The following is a 14,899-nucleotide window of genomic DNA, read 5'->3' on the forward strand; positions in this document are numbered from 1 at the left end:
CATTTGTAAAAGTCCTTTCAAGAGCATAAGTTTTCTTTACTTTTCTTTTGATTTCCTTTTCATGATTTGCCTTGTTTGTTTGGTTTAAAAGATTTTGGGGTAAATTCTTAGGAAACCCTTACGAGAGCATCACTCGTCCTCTAGGGAGATCTAGGGGTTTAAATGGCTTGTCTTTAGTTGCTAAAATTGACCGTCATTCATACGAAAGCTCAAGAAGTAAGAAAGTGGCATGCTCCAAGTTCTAGCTCTTGGGCTCTCAAGCCGCGCTCTCATGAGATCATAGTGTTGAACCCACCGTCAACTTTATTTGAATATGCCATACTTGGTGACTATCATGAAGATATGTGCGCACACGAAGACCCATTTGCGATCGCACGAAGCTATAGAGTGTCGAAGGAACCCAAAAGAGCGCGGGCGGGCAGACCAGGTGTGTGGGCGCACACACCCAGCACAGTGAGGGCAAGTTTCCCTTTTTTCGAATTATTCCGAATTCGTATTCCCGCCTCCTATAAATACCCTATCGTAACCGTTTTATTTAAGAAGTTTTCAGACATTATTTTCCTCATAATTTTAGCTTAGTCAAGAGTTTATCTCTCTAGTTTTAGGTTTAGTTTTAGGAGTAGATTTAGATAGAGAAAGTAAGAGATTTGATGATGCAAGGGTAACAATTGTATAGAAGATATTCTCAATTATCAACGAGAATTTTGCAACTCTATCTCATTTTATTGCTTTGTTTAATTTCATGTTTGTTTGATTAGGTATTGATGATTGAATCTTGATTAGTGTAGTTGTTCTTCATACTTTTTGATTCTTGATTTCATTTAATTTCTTGTTGATTAGATGACGATTCTTGAGTAGTTGTTTTGCAAGGGTTTGGGTAAAACTTGTATGAGTGATTGTTTGTGATGGATTTGGGAATTATGTTGATTGATTGTTGAGATTAAAGTGATTAATGTAAGTTTGCATGTGTGTAGTTTTTTTAGGCCTTGAGAACTATGCTAGATTGCATTGTGATTCCTAATGACATGACCACTTCATTTAGGATTTGCAATTGTTGATTGGTTTGTATTGTGATTCTCCTAGTTTGTTATTCATAAAGGAAACCTAGCTTAATGATTAGGAGATAGCTCTTTGATTCCAATTAATAGCTCTTATCATTAGTCTTCACAACCATGGATTAGCTTAACCTTCCCAAGTTGTTGCAATTGTCATGATTACTCATAGATCCCCATTCCCTAGTGTTACATTTGTTTGCTTCTTTTATTTGGTAGATGATTAGTATTGGTTACTCTATTCTTTACCCTTGACTTCGATCTAGCTTAGGCGCACATTGGAAACACTTAAGCATAATTGTTCCTAGTGGTTCGACCCTTGACTTACCTCTATACTTGTATATAGGTTTGTTAGGTGATCATAAATTTTGTTTGACACTAGGGAGGATTAGTCAACGACCTAGTTTTCCCTACGTCAGCACGGTAGTCCAAAAATTTAAGTAGTGCTTCTTGTTTTCGACCGCGATCAGGTAATCGATTTTTACTAAGGGGTGAACCTAAATACGACATTAAAACGTCAATGCATATGCAACAATGCCAAATTAATCACATGAATACGATTTAAGAATCTTTCAAGTTGTTGGGTTTCGTAGAGTCCAACTCTACCCATAAGAGAAACCCGCCCAAAACCCGCCCACTAATTAAGGCAACTAAGCATGCAATCACATATTAAAAAACATTTAAGAGAGAGAAGGAAAAGACATTCATACCCTTGGCGCGTGCTTCGCTCGATCCCGAGCTCTTACTTCAAAACCCGAACCCCGCAAATGCGAAGGTCTCCAACGGCTCGTACCCACGAACCCGACCCGAACGGTCCTAGTCCCAAAGGTTAGTCGGGACTAGACTAATAAAAACTAGAGTTTACGAACTTAAGGTTTTTTCACTTTTCTAAGGAGATGCCTTTTTAGTTCCACTCAAGTGTTCTTCCCAAATCCCAAAAGTTGGGTATTTATAGGGAAATGAACCTTGATTTCCCATTCTCGATCAATGTGGCAGATTTGCAATTTCCCTATTTTATTTTAATCGAAACAAAATAAAATTACAATTCAATCAACAAGTTACAAGTGGCAATGGGAGGAGAGGGAGAAGCTGAGGACCACCAAGGGAGGGGACCAACCCACCTTGCTCCCTAAGGCAAAGACTAACCATTGGTCCCCACACAAGAAACTGGACCACTCCTCCATGTGGCTGGCTGATAGCCTGCCTTGGCTACCAAGGCTGCCAGTTGGCGCCTAGCACCAAGGCTACGCAGCCCAGCCAGCCAGCTAGCACACACGCACAGCCAGCCTGCAATGCATGTGCAGCCAGCCAGCACAAGGCCAACCAGCATGCATGCCTCGCTGCTGCTTGGTGCGTGCTGCTAGGCGCTGCTATGCCAGGTTGCTGCCTGCTAGCACACACGCACAGCCCAGCATGCCCAGCACGCTGCTGGTTGGTGCATGGTGATGTGCAATGTATGAGGCTGCTGCTAGCAATGCGCCAGGCCCTAGCACGCTGCAAGCACGCACAACCAAGCACGTTGCTAGCATGTGCGATGCCTGCGGCTAGCGATGGCTGGATGCTTAGCCTAGCATGCTAACATTCACGCACCATGCTTGCGGGCTATGCTAGCCCATGCTTAGCACGATGCGATGGCTACGCCTAGCCACGCATGCACAGCCACACCACACTCATGCACGCATCTTGCGATGCTTGTGCCATGCGATGTGCGTGTGCTAGGGGATGCTAGGCACGCATTGCTTGGGATCTTGCTTAGTCTAGCACTCACATGGCTAGGCCAATACGAGGCTACGTCTAGGCTCAAACTTGTTACTTGATTGATTTCACGTCTCGTCGAATTCTAAATTCGACTCAACTTGCGACGCTCGGTCTCGACGCTCTAAGATCGATATCCGACGTCTTTGTTCGTAATACTCTGATGTCTCATCAAATTCTTCAGATTGATTCTTCGTCTCGGATCAGTTGTTCGATTGGGTTCGGCCCGAAGGGTTCAGCCAAGATTAAGCTGTAATATTAATTGTGCATTAATATTACTGATCGGAAGCGTCCTCCACCTAGACATTCCGATCACTTGACCTTACTGAAGAATTAGCATAATTCTGAACCCTCTACCGGAATAATACACTTGTTGGAAGGACACCATTCCTTTCACAAGTCTCATTCACTCATCTCAATTAAAGACTGATTACTTAAATCGATAAATAACCAAGAATCCTCCTTAGTGGAGTCGTCAAATTGTAGACGTCATTTTAAGCATGTGTGAATTAACTTGGTAATCATAAGAAGTGGGAAGTGACATTATACAATTAGGGACAAGGAAAGTAGGAAGCCGCCAACAAGTTTTTATGGAACTTGTAAACTGTTATGGATCATTAAAAGGAAATAACGAATAAGGGACAACGATAGGCAACAACGATTAATCCGTGACGGTACACCCCAATCATATATAATCCATGAGATTACTAACTCCATATGATTCAGAGCCACGAAAGGAAGATCGGGGATTATGGTACAAAGTGAGTAATGGAGTCACATTCGCCCGTATTGGCCTCTACTGGATTCTTATTGCAAAATGTATTTCCTGCGATCTCAAAGGCATACAAATACAGATTCAATGTGCTACAAACTAATATTCAGCTAAATTGGTTAATGGAACATATAATTCTAAATATCGTGTTCACTTCAATTAACAACAAGATTAAAAAGGATCCTAAACCAGTTGTCCAAATTATGTTATTAGTCGTGATATTCAATCACATATTCCCTTTAAACATGCAATATGGTGATCATCAAAATAAAAGAATTAACATTGACATTGGAAGCAATTTAACCATAACAACTGATTAGGGGATTTTCCCCGCCCAATCAGAATGCGCCACGTGGACCAACCAGGTCCTGCCAAGTGTCCTCCATTGGGACCTCTTAGGGCCTGCCACGTGGCACACAGCCATTTGTCCATCATGGACCAATTATGCCACGCCATGTGGCCTACTGATTGAGAGAGGCCACCTAGGCCCACTTCCCAAAGAGAAGCCCAATCATCCTTAGGTTGACCTAAACCTAGGATTGGGCACGCTTCCCAAGACTATAAATACACTAATTAATCCTCATTAAAGGGGGTCAAGAAATTAACTATTCTCACCTAGAGAAGCCTAAACACACTGATCACTCCTCCCCTTGAGGAACTAGATCTCTAACCTTTACTTTCCGCACTTATTACTCCTCAAACAAGTAATAACTTGACCGTCGGAGGCGGAGCTCCCCCCACAAGGAGTTTCCGTTGTATTGCAGGTACATGCGCGAGGATACCAGTCCCGGAATTGTAACTCTCCCACAGGACATCGGAAAACCCCAAAACATTTTGGCGCCGACTGTGGGGAGAGTACTTTCGAGATGGAATCACAGTTTGTACCGAATCAAAGCGAGAAGCGTCCTATGGACGACCCTCAGGTCTATAGTGACCAGGATACTGACAATGAGGTCGAGGTTAAGACTCACACGGCCCTAGACGGGACCTTATGAGCTCGACGAACTCGTTCCTCTGAAAAGAAGGAACGAAAGGATTGCCCGGCTGGATCTAGTAAACCTGCCGGTCAGCCGCTTAATCATCAACAGGCGGCCGAGGGATCTGCCCCCATCACTAGAAATGAATTCATGACCTTCATGAATAGCTTCAAAGGGGAGATCCAGGATCTCATCAATAAGAAGACGCCTTCTCCATCCAAGGAGCAGTCGGACAGAAGATCCTCCCAGTCTGGGAGAAAGAAGCTTGTGAAAGATCGTGAGGCGACCCCTTACCCAAAACCTGCGGCAAGGCAGCCGCCAGTGATCGACCTAACGAAGTATCGTTTTCCCTCACCAGGGAAGAGAAAGCCCATCTTTCATGTTCAAGCGGATGGGTCAAAGAAAATGTACTCTGATGCTCGATTGTTGCTAGAGCAGAAGAAGAGTCACCGACTGTCAGAATCGGCCTCTACTTCCGATTTTCAAGACAGTTTGCACAATACCTCCATGAGGTATTCACAATCAAATTATGAGAGCCAGACAGGCGGCACCTCCCGTCGGTCCGGATCCCATAAAAACCAGTCGGTCCGCATGTGCCACACCAGCCATACATGTCGCAACAACAACATTTCTTGCAGCCTCCTCTATTTGGAGGGCAGGCGGCGAGAAAAGCCCAGCCATTGGACTGGCAACTACGGTTGCTTAGACTTGGAGAACAGTCGTCCGCCTTCTCCAAGGAAATTATTGAGGCCGCCTAGCCGGCCAAAGTGAAGAATGTATTAGTAGGCGCCTATGATGGCACTACGAATCCAGAAGACCATCTGATGGCTTTCACCAACCCGATGTACCTTTAAGGGTTAGATGATCCCACCTGGTGCAAGTGCTTCCCTGCCACTCTGAAGGGCATTGCTCAAAAATGGTTCGGCAACCTGCCGACTTGTTGTGTGAACAATTTCAAGGCCCTCGCTTACCTGTTCACCTCCAATTTCGCCATGAATATCCTTGCTAAAAAGACAACCCTTGACTTAGGGACCATACAGCAGGGAGAGAAGCAGGGACTCCGTTCCTACTTTAGGCGGTTCAACCTGATGAGGATTCATATACAAGGGCTGCCGGATGAGGTGGCCTACACTGACTTTTCCAGAGGTCTCAAGGATGGGTCGACCTTCAAATTTGACCTTGTCTGGAAGAGGGTTGCTACCCTTCAAGAAGCCTTAATTGAGGCTGAAGCCTACATATAGGCGACTGACCTGTGTAATACTGGGAAGCAGTCGGACGGAAGGAGGTCCGACAAAAAAGAAAGCCGACCAAAGCAGTCGGCAAATAAAGATGAGAAAAAGAGAAAAGAAATCTGGGCGGCCGACTCCTCTGAATAGCCGTCCTAGAAAAAGAAGAAAGAATACAAACCATACTCTCCCAAGTACGCGTTCAACAAAGATAGCCAAGATATCCTCAATAAAATCAAGGGTCGGATCTCAATTGAGAAGCCGACCCCCATGAAAGGTCCTGCGAGCAATCGGAACCAAAGTAAATTCTGTCATTTTCACGAAGACATTGGTCATGAAACCAATGAATGTATCAGCCTCATGTCATGCACTACCTGGACTACCTGGCAGAAACAGGAAATCTTGACTCCTACGTCAAGAAGCCCAAGGGGAATGCTCCCCCCAAACAGAAGAAGTCGGCCAAGAAGAGTCACCGGTCGGCTGACAGTTCTGATACTGATGACGCCGTCGTCAATACCATAGCAGGCGGCTTCGCAGGAGGCGGCCCCACAATCAGGGGAAACAAAGATAACATCAGGCGGTTGGATGTTAACTCCGTCAATCAAGGACGGACAGCCAAGAGTACATTCCCAAAAATTGTTATCACATAAGAGGATCTGGGAGGTGTTAGGGGGCCGCATGACGACCCCATTGTCATTGAATGTAAAGTGGCCAACCAAAGAGTTGGTCGGATCCTCATAGATACCTGCAGTTCCTCTGATCTCATCAGCAACAAGTGCTTGGAACAGTCAGCATTCCTTCTCTTATGTTTCTCAAGTTTGAGAAGGATGATGGAACAGTCGGCTCCCTACGGGGAGATAAGAAGATGGCACGAGAGTGTTATCTCTCTGATATTAAACCCAGTGTAGCGGCTGCTGGCCCAAGTGGAGAGAACAATGACCTTGAACAGATCAAGGAGAATGCGGCTACAGCAGGCGGCAAGAAAAGAAAGGCCGCCCAACTGGGGGCTGAGAGAAAAGAAAAATGATAGCAATCACTGGCAGAGGAGCTGTCAGATGGATTCCGCTTTCAGCCGACTGGTGAGCATACGGATGTCATCCTGGACGACTTATGTCCTGACCGAACAGTCAGAGTTGGGACGACTGTTCTTGCGGTACTGAGTGAAGATCATCACCAACTCTTGAAGGAATTCAAAGATATCTTTGCATTTGAAGTACATGAAATGCCAGGTATAAGTCCAGGCTTGGCTGTGCATAAGTTAGCTGTGGATCCGAAAAAGAATCCAGTTAGGCAAAAGAAGCGGAACCATGGCGAGGAAAGAAGCCAGGCAGCTGCCGCCGAGGTTAAAAAGTTGCTTGATGCAGGGTTCATTCGGTAATGTTATTTCCCTGACTGGGTTGCAAACGTTGTGCTAGTAAAAAAGCCGAATGGTACCTGGTGAATGTGTGTGGACTACACTGATTTGAACAAGGCTTGCCGTAAAGATAGCTATCCATTGCCTAAGATTGACAGCCTGGTCGACTCAACAGCCGGCCACGCCTTGATGAGCTTCATGGATGCTTACTCTAGTTTACATCAAATCCCCTTGTGGAAGAAGGATCAGGAGAAGACGACCTTTGTCACTGATCAAGGGTTGTATTGCTACACTGTCTTGCTGTTTGGTTTGAAGAACGCCCCGACCACCTTCTCAAGAATGATAAACACGGTCTTTTTTGACCAAATTGGAAAGAATGTCGAGGCATACATAGATGATATGATTGTGAAATCCAAGCTTCAGACGGACCATCTGGCTGACCTCCGAGAAACATTCACCACACTCAAGCGGCACCATGTCATGCTCAATCCCAAGAAATGTGTTTTTGGATGTGAGTCTAGGAAGTTCCTCGGATTTCTCATTAATCAGAGAGGTATAGAGGCGAACCCCGAGAGTGTGCAGGCGGTCATAGATATGCAATCGCCTCGCACTATCCGAGAGGTTCAGAAGTTAACAGGTTGTCTGGCGGCCCTGGAAAGATTTCTCAGCCGGTCAGGCGACAAGTGTCTTTACTTTTTTCAGGCAATAAAGAAGAAAGCTAGGTTTGAATGGGGGCCGGATGCTGAGGCGGCCTTCCAAAAACTGAAAGTCCATCTGCACTCCTTACCAAGGATGGTCAGTCCTTGCCCAAAGAAGTGCTCTACATGTATCTCGCAGTGTCTGACCATGCTCTAAGTGTCGTCCTCCTTGCTGAAAGAGACGGTTGTCATCTCCCGGTCTACTTTGTCAGTCATGTGTTGAAGAATGCCGAGTTGAGGTACCCCCTAGTAGAAAAATTCGGTCTTGCTCTGTTCATGGAAGTTAGAAAATTGAAGCCTTACTTCTTGGCACATTCAGTCGTTGTATACACAGATCAACCAATCAAGCGGCCACTGACAACCATGGAGTCATCAGGCCAAATGATCAAATGGGCAATAGAAATTCAAAGCCTTGAAATCACGTTTGAGCCAAGAAAAGCAGTAAAGGGGCAAGCATTTGCTGATTTTATTTTAGAGATGACGCGGCCCTCTGATTTTCAAATTCCAGACCAAGTTTGGAAGGTCTATGTGGACGGGAGCTCACTTCGAATGGTTGTGGGACAGGCGTCATATGTATGCTCTACGCTTTAATTTCCAAGCCTCGAACAACAAGGCGGAATATGAAGCTTTACTGGCCGGTATCCGCATGTGTAAGGCGACTGGGGCAAGAAAAATTGACGCTTTCTCTGACTCACAGTTGATAGTAAGTCAGTATAACGGCGAATACAAAGCAACCCATCCGACCATGATTAAATATTTGCAGGCGGTACGACAGGCAGCTGAGTCACTTGAGGAGTTTCATCTAACTCAAGTACCCAGGTCCGAAAACAACCTGGTGGATGCTCTCTCAAAGTTGTCATCCTCGGCCTGCTGTGACACTCCAAGAACCATCTTTTGGGAAGTTATGGAAAAGAGAAGTATTGAAGAGGAACCTATTAGAGTACTAGATCGAAGTTCAACCTGGATGGACCCAATCAGGGCGTATTTAACAGACGGCACCTTGCCGAATGATCAATACCAGGCGGCCCTGCTGAAAAAACGGGCGTCCAACTTCGAAATGTGTAGGGGAAAGCTCTTTAAGAAGGGTTATCTTCTGCCCCTCTTAAAGTGTGTGACCCTAGAAAGAGGACGAGAGGTCCTAGAAGACCTACACTCAGGGTATTGTGCTTCGCATGTAGGCGGCAGGTCACTTGCTAAACGAGCAAGGCGGCAGGGTTACTTCTGGCCTACCTTAGAAGCAGACGCCATGGAGATGGTGAAAAAATGTGACAAGTGCCAAAGGTTCGGCAAGTTAATCCATCAGCCGACCACCGACCTCACAGCCATCCATAGTCCTATCCCATTTGCTAAATGGGGAATGGATATCCTAGGTCCCTATACGCCTGCCACAGGCGGCAGAAGGTACATATCGGTAGCAGTCGACTACTTCACCAAATGGGTAGAGGCAGAGGCTGTTAAGGGAATCAAGACGAAGGATGTGATCTCATTCATCTGGAAAAATGTCGTCACTCGGTTTGGGGTGCCCATGTCTATGGATTTTGATAATGGTCCCCAATTTGAGACGCCTGTTCTCGAAAATTGGCTAGGAGACCAAGGCATCTCACACTGCTTTGCATCAGTCGGCTGACCACAAGCAAACGGCCAAGTAGAAGCTTTCAATAAGATCATCTCAGACGGTATTAAGAAGAAGATTAAACGAGAAGGCGACCTATGGGCAGACGAACTGCCACATGTTCTCTGGGCCATTAGGACGACTAAAAAAGGGGCGACTGGAGAGACTCCATTCCTCCTAACTTATGGGGCAGAAGTTGTTCTACCAATTGAACACTACGAGCCGACTCTTCGAATAATGTTGTACGACGAAGAGGCGAATTGGGAGTCCATGCTCTTGGCATCGGATTCACTCCCAGAGCGAAGGGGCAATGCAGCTCTGCGCCATGAAATCTACCGCCTGAGAATGACAAGGTTATATAACAAAAGAGTGCACAAGCGTCCACTCAAAGTGAGGGACTTTGTACTGAGAAAGATGGAAGCAGTCGGTAGGGCTAATGAGTCAGGCAAATTAACTCCCAATTGGGAAGGAACCTACCAAATCTATGAGGAGGTTAGGGACGCCACCTACCTCCTGGAAACACCAGGCGGCCAACCCTTTCCTCGAACCTAGAATGTGGATAATTTAAAGAATATTATTTTTGAATGATGTAAATAGCCGAGATTTGCTAATAAAGTTTGCAATTTTGCTTCATCTATATTGTACACAGAGGGGCATGCCAACTGGTAAAACAGTCGGCTACTCTCCATTTTACTTAAATATGTACAGATTTAAGAGGGGCACGCCGCCTGTAGCTATACAGTCGGCTTGTCTCCATCAAAGGTGGCCACCTGAACCAAACAGACGGCTATTCCACTATACTTAGTTCGCCATGAACTACCTAAGGCCTACGGCCGAATGATCAGACCAGGCGCTCAGCCAACTGATCCAATCTTTAGACTAATACGACCTGTCCAAACATTTAGCAGGCGTTCGGCGGCATCCCTCCGGATGAAATTCGTCGCAGAGAGCAGCTCCCTTTTGGGTGGAACATTGCTTTATAAACTAATTACACGGCACCTAGACAACTGTCCCCAAGGGCAACCACGTAGTCGTTTTTTAGACGAGGATAACTCTAACACTAAACCAAACAAGTGCTAGCAGTTAACATCCGCGTCGGATGACCGTGTGTATTACTTGGGATAAATACAGCCGGTACCTCTTGAGTAAATAGCCAACAAAAATTTGCGAATCAAGGGGATCAGCCGGCCTCCGCCGCCTAGTACCTCTACTACTCAAGCATTAAAGCTGACGAATGGATAATCTCAAAAATAAAGCATGAACAATATTCAAGGAGCAAAGACGACTAAAAAGTGGTCACCAAGTTAATATAAAAACAGCCGGCCATGAAGACCGGCAAAATATTCATAACCCCGGCCCCTTGGCCGGGTAAAGATACAAAAAGAAAACGGCACGCAGGCCGGAGAAAAGTTTGAAAAATAAAAGCTTTAAACATTTGGAGGAGCTTGAGTCTCGACTGCCGGCTGATCGAGTGCATTCCCTTTTGTTGACTCGTCTTCAAGGGCAAGAGCTTTAGGTGCATCCTCCTGGATTGGCTGTAGGGCCACCACCTCTTCTTCCTCCTCTGAGCTGGAACCGGCCCTTTCCTCCTTCTTCTCCTCCTCTTCAGCCGCCTGCTGCATGATTCTTCGGTTGTACTCTTTAGTACGAGCGTTGAATTTCTTGCCCCATGCAGCGTAACTAGCTTTTGGGAAGAGGGATGACCAGGTCATCTTCATGATATTGGGCGAGTCCTCCATCATGGTCTAGGCTAGAGCCAGCTTCTCGAACTCGGCCTTCGCATTGAGTCTTTGGTGATGGCCGCCTCCTACTTCACCAGGCGGTCCTTGACAGCATCCAAGGACTTCTAAAGGCTTTCGGCATGATGGGCAATATGTTTAAAGGGCCGCAGCTCATCTTTGAGGCTTTTGACCGTCTGCTCCAGCTCCTGGTTCTTTTTGTTGGCCGCCTCCAACTTGTCTTTGATCTTCAAAGTGGACTGAGCCTGATAATAAAGAATATCAGTTGTCAAAATTTCATTTTGGGCAATTTGAAACATTGCCTTGTCAAAGTCAGAGGCGGGCATGGCTTTGGCAGCTTTTACCTCTTTGTCTTTGGCGCTGATCGGCCTGCGGAGGCCGTATACACGGAGCATGGTCAAAGACAAATTGTTAGAACAAGAGAGAGGATATCAAAGGAAGAAAAATTTAACAAGGGTCGAAGGAGCCGGTTATACCTCTTGGAGGTTGGCTGTCCCTAGGGACTTGTGTTTGTTTACCCCCACTTTGTGGGGTGATCGGCTGTTTGTCAGCCGACTGCTTTCTGGCCGAGCCAGGCGTACTCCCAACTGTCTGTTTCCGAACCTTTGAGTCCGGTTGCTGGGAGGAAGAGGGTTTGGACGAGCCCACCTGCAGAAGCTCAGAAAAGTCAGTACTAGCAAAAAGAGGAGTTCAAAGAGAAACTTGAAAGATCATAAACTCACTATGGGCGTCTCCTTGGAAGGAGAATCAGATGAGGTCCGGTTGAGGCTCATTATGGACGGTCGAAGAAGGGCAGCCGCCTTCTTAGATGCAGAGATTTGATCCATAGCCTCGACTGAAAATAGGCGACAAAGAGTTAGTTAAACTTGAACAAATAAATCAAGTAATGCATGTAGAGGCACAAAAGGCCGGCTACCTCTGGAGGTCCAACTGCTAAGGCCACAGGCGGCCAAAAAGTACTCGTCGTACAGCCACTGAAATTTGGGAACGCAGTTTGAAGGAACTTGCTCCCGTACCCCAGTAGTAGAGTTGGCCCTAATCTCTACTTTGAAGAGTCCTCGATCAAGGATCTCTTCCCTTGCCCGACGAGGAACAGGCGGCATGCTACGGCCGCCTGCAAGAAGAAGCGGATCCTTGTTCCACCTATTATACCGCTTGTTCAAGAGTTTATCAAGGCTGAAGACTAGGAGGAAAGTGTTTCTCTAATCCTTCCACTTGTTTTCCTTCCCCCTAGTCATCAGATATCCTTTGTGGCTCGATATCTGGTACCAGCCGGTACCGCTTGCCTTGAAGGTTCGGCTTAAATAATTCATATGGGCGAACGCCTCAAAATTTGGCTCCACCCCATGCATTTCACACCCGGCTACGTAGCCAAGTATGTTGAACCAAGAATTGGGAGCTAACTGCCATAGCCCCACCTCGTACCCATCGAGGATTTGTTGAACTGTCGGATGCAGGGGAAATCAAAGGCCGGCTTTTATGGCCGCCTCGTAGCAGCCAAAGCAGGCGTCCCCATAACTGGTCCCCTCGGGCCAGACGACTGCATCTTCAGAATCCGGCACGAATAATTGAAAATCCGGACCCATCACATGGTCCGGCAAAAAAGTCTCTATTTTTTCTTTCATGGCCTTGATTCAGCCCTTTGGTACGTGACAATAATAAGGGGTATTCAACTCCCTTTGGGAGTAAGATGGCTCTGACCAGTCGACCCCTTTTTCGACTGAGTGAGATAGTCTCGCCTCATTTAAACGAGAATGCCTCTCTTCCGAACCTGGAGAAAGGCGGCTTGAAGAACTGGTGTCGGACTCACTAACAGAGGAGTCCGACTCCCCTCTCCATGAGGGGGCTGACCCCTCTTCTTCAGAAGGAGCCGACTGTTGACCAACTAAGTCAACTTTGAAATGGGAAGGGGCCACCTTGGCCCCCTCCTCAGAGCTCTCAGCAGCAGAGCCACCTCGGGTCTTTGCGGTGTCAGGCGGCTGGTCCGATAGCTCACTAACTTGTCCCGGAATGAAGATCCATCAGAGCTTTCAATACTTTTTGTTCTTTTTGTTCTTGCCATACTGTCCTGCATAGATACAAACACAGTTGGATTCCGGGACTTGCGCAAAGTTTGAAGTACCGCAGGGCAGTCGGCACCCCTAGTCTTAAACTCAGCCGTCCCCGGTGACCGGCTGATTGCTAACCTAGGCCGTGCCGGATGCTTTTGAGGCCTCATTTTCAAAAAGAAAAAAAAAAGTGCAAAAGCAAAGCAGAAAAGGATAAGGGAACAGACGGTTACCTGAAACTTAAGTTCCGAAAGAAGGCTTGATCGAACAGGCGTCTAATAAAAGCAGGCAGTTGGTAAAATCAGTCGTCGAGGAAATCAGAGCTCAAGTTCAGGGGTCCGAGAGTTCTCTTGAAAAGTTTGCAAATGTGAACAAAAGACTTGGTCAACATGCCCTTATATAGGGTAAAAGGAGAATACGAAGGGTCACTTATGAATTCAAAAAATGAGCGGGAAAAAGCTCTCGGCCAATCACAGGACGACACCTGTAGCAGTCCATCGCCTGTTATAGGCCGCCACCTGTCACAGGTGACATGCTACCAGTCACGTGCCACCTGTGAGGGGCAAATGATTAGGGGATTTTCCACGCCCAATCAGAATGCGCCACGTGGACCAACCAGGTCCTGCCAAGTGTCCTCCATTTGGACCTCTTAGGGCCTAGCACGTGGCATACATCCATTTGTCCATCATGGACCAATTATTCCATGCCATGTGGCCTACTGATTGAGAGAGGCCACCTAGGCCCACTTCCCAAAGAGAAGCCCAATCAGCCCTAGGTTGACCTAAACCTAGGATTGGGCACGCTTCCCAAGACTATAAATACACTAATTAATCCTCATTAAAGGGGGTCAAGCAATTAATTACTCTCACCTAGTGAAGCCTAAACACACTGATCACTCCTCCCCTTGAGGAACCAGATCTCTAACCCTTTACTTTCCGCACTTATTACCTCTCAAACAAGTACTAACTTGACCGTCGGAGGCGGAGCTCCCCCCACAAGGAGTTTCCGTTGTTTTGTAGGTATCCCGCGAGGATACCAGTCCCGGAATTGTAACTCTCCCGCAGGACATCAGAAAACCCTCCCGCAGGATATCAGAAAACCCCGAAACAATAACAATGATTAACATATGACAAAAATAATAAAAATAGTTAGAAATATAATAAGAACAAAAGAAACATGATTCCTTACTTTGATTGCGTTTACTTGCCACTATAAAACAATAAACACGTTAGTTGATTCAAGGAGAATAAATAATATAAAGAAATTAAATTAAATGAAAGTAGAGTTGATTTGGGGCCAAACCCTCAAAAAATTCTACCTTTCACGCCTTGTTTAAAGTATAGAATTTCGGGTAAAGTACGAACTCCGAGGAGTGCTTAAGGCATGAACTGTGATAATAGGGAAGCCAAGTATTTAGGCTAAAGCATAAGAGAGAAAGACAAAATTATTTGATGCCCCGAAACACATAAATAAGTCATGCATTTATAGAGGAAATGTGAAGGGTGAGGTCCAGAACCCTAGAATTGAGGAGTCACAGCAAAATAAAGCGTCGTAGCACGGTATAGACTGCCGTGGCACAGTAGTTGTACCGTAGTGTGGCAATAACTTTTATCATGTCTAAAGGTCAAAACTCATAAAAAGACAAAATCGAATCAAAAAAATTACC

Source organism: Chenopodium quinoa, unplaced genomic scaffold (genome assembly GCF_001683475.1).
Source record: "Chenopodium quinoa cultivar QQ74 unplaced genomic scaffold, ASM168347v1, whole genome shotgun sequence".
NCBI classification, from domain to species: Eukaryota; Viridiplantae; Streptophyta; class Magnoliopsida; order Caryophyllales; family Amaranthaceae; genus Chenopodium; species Chenopodium quinoa.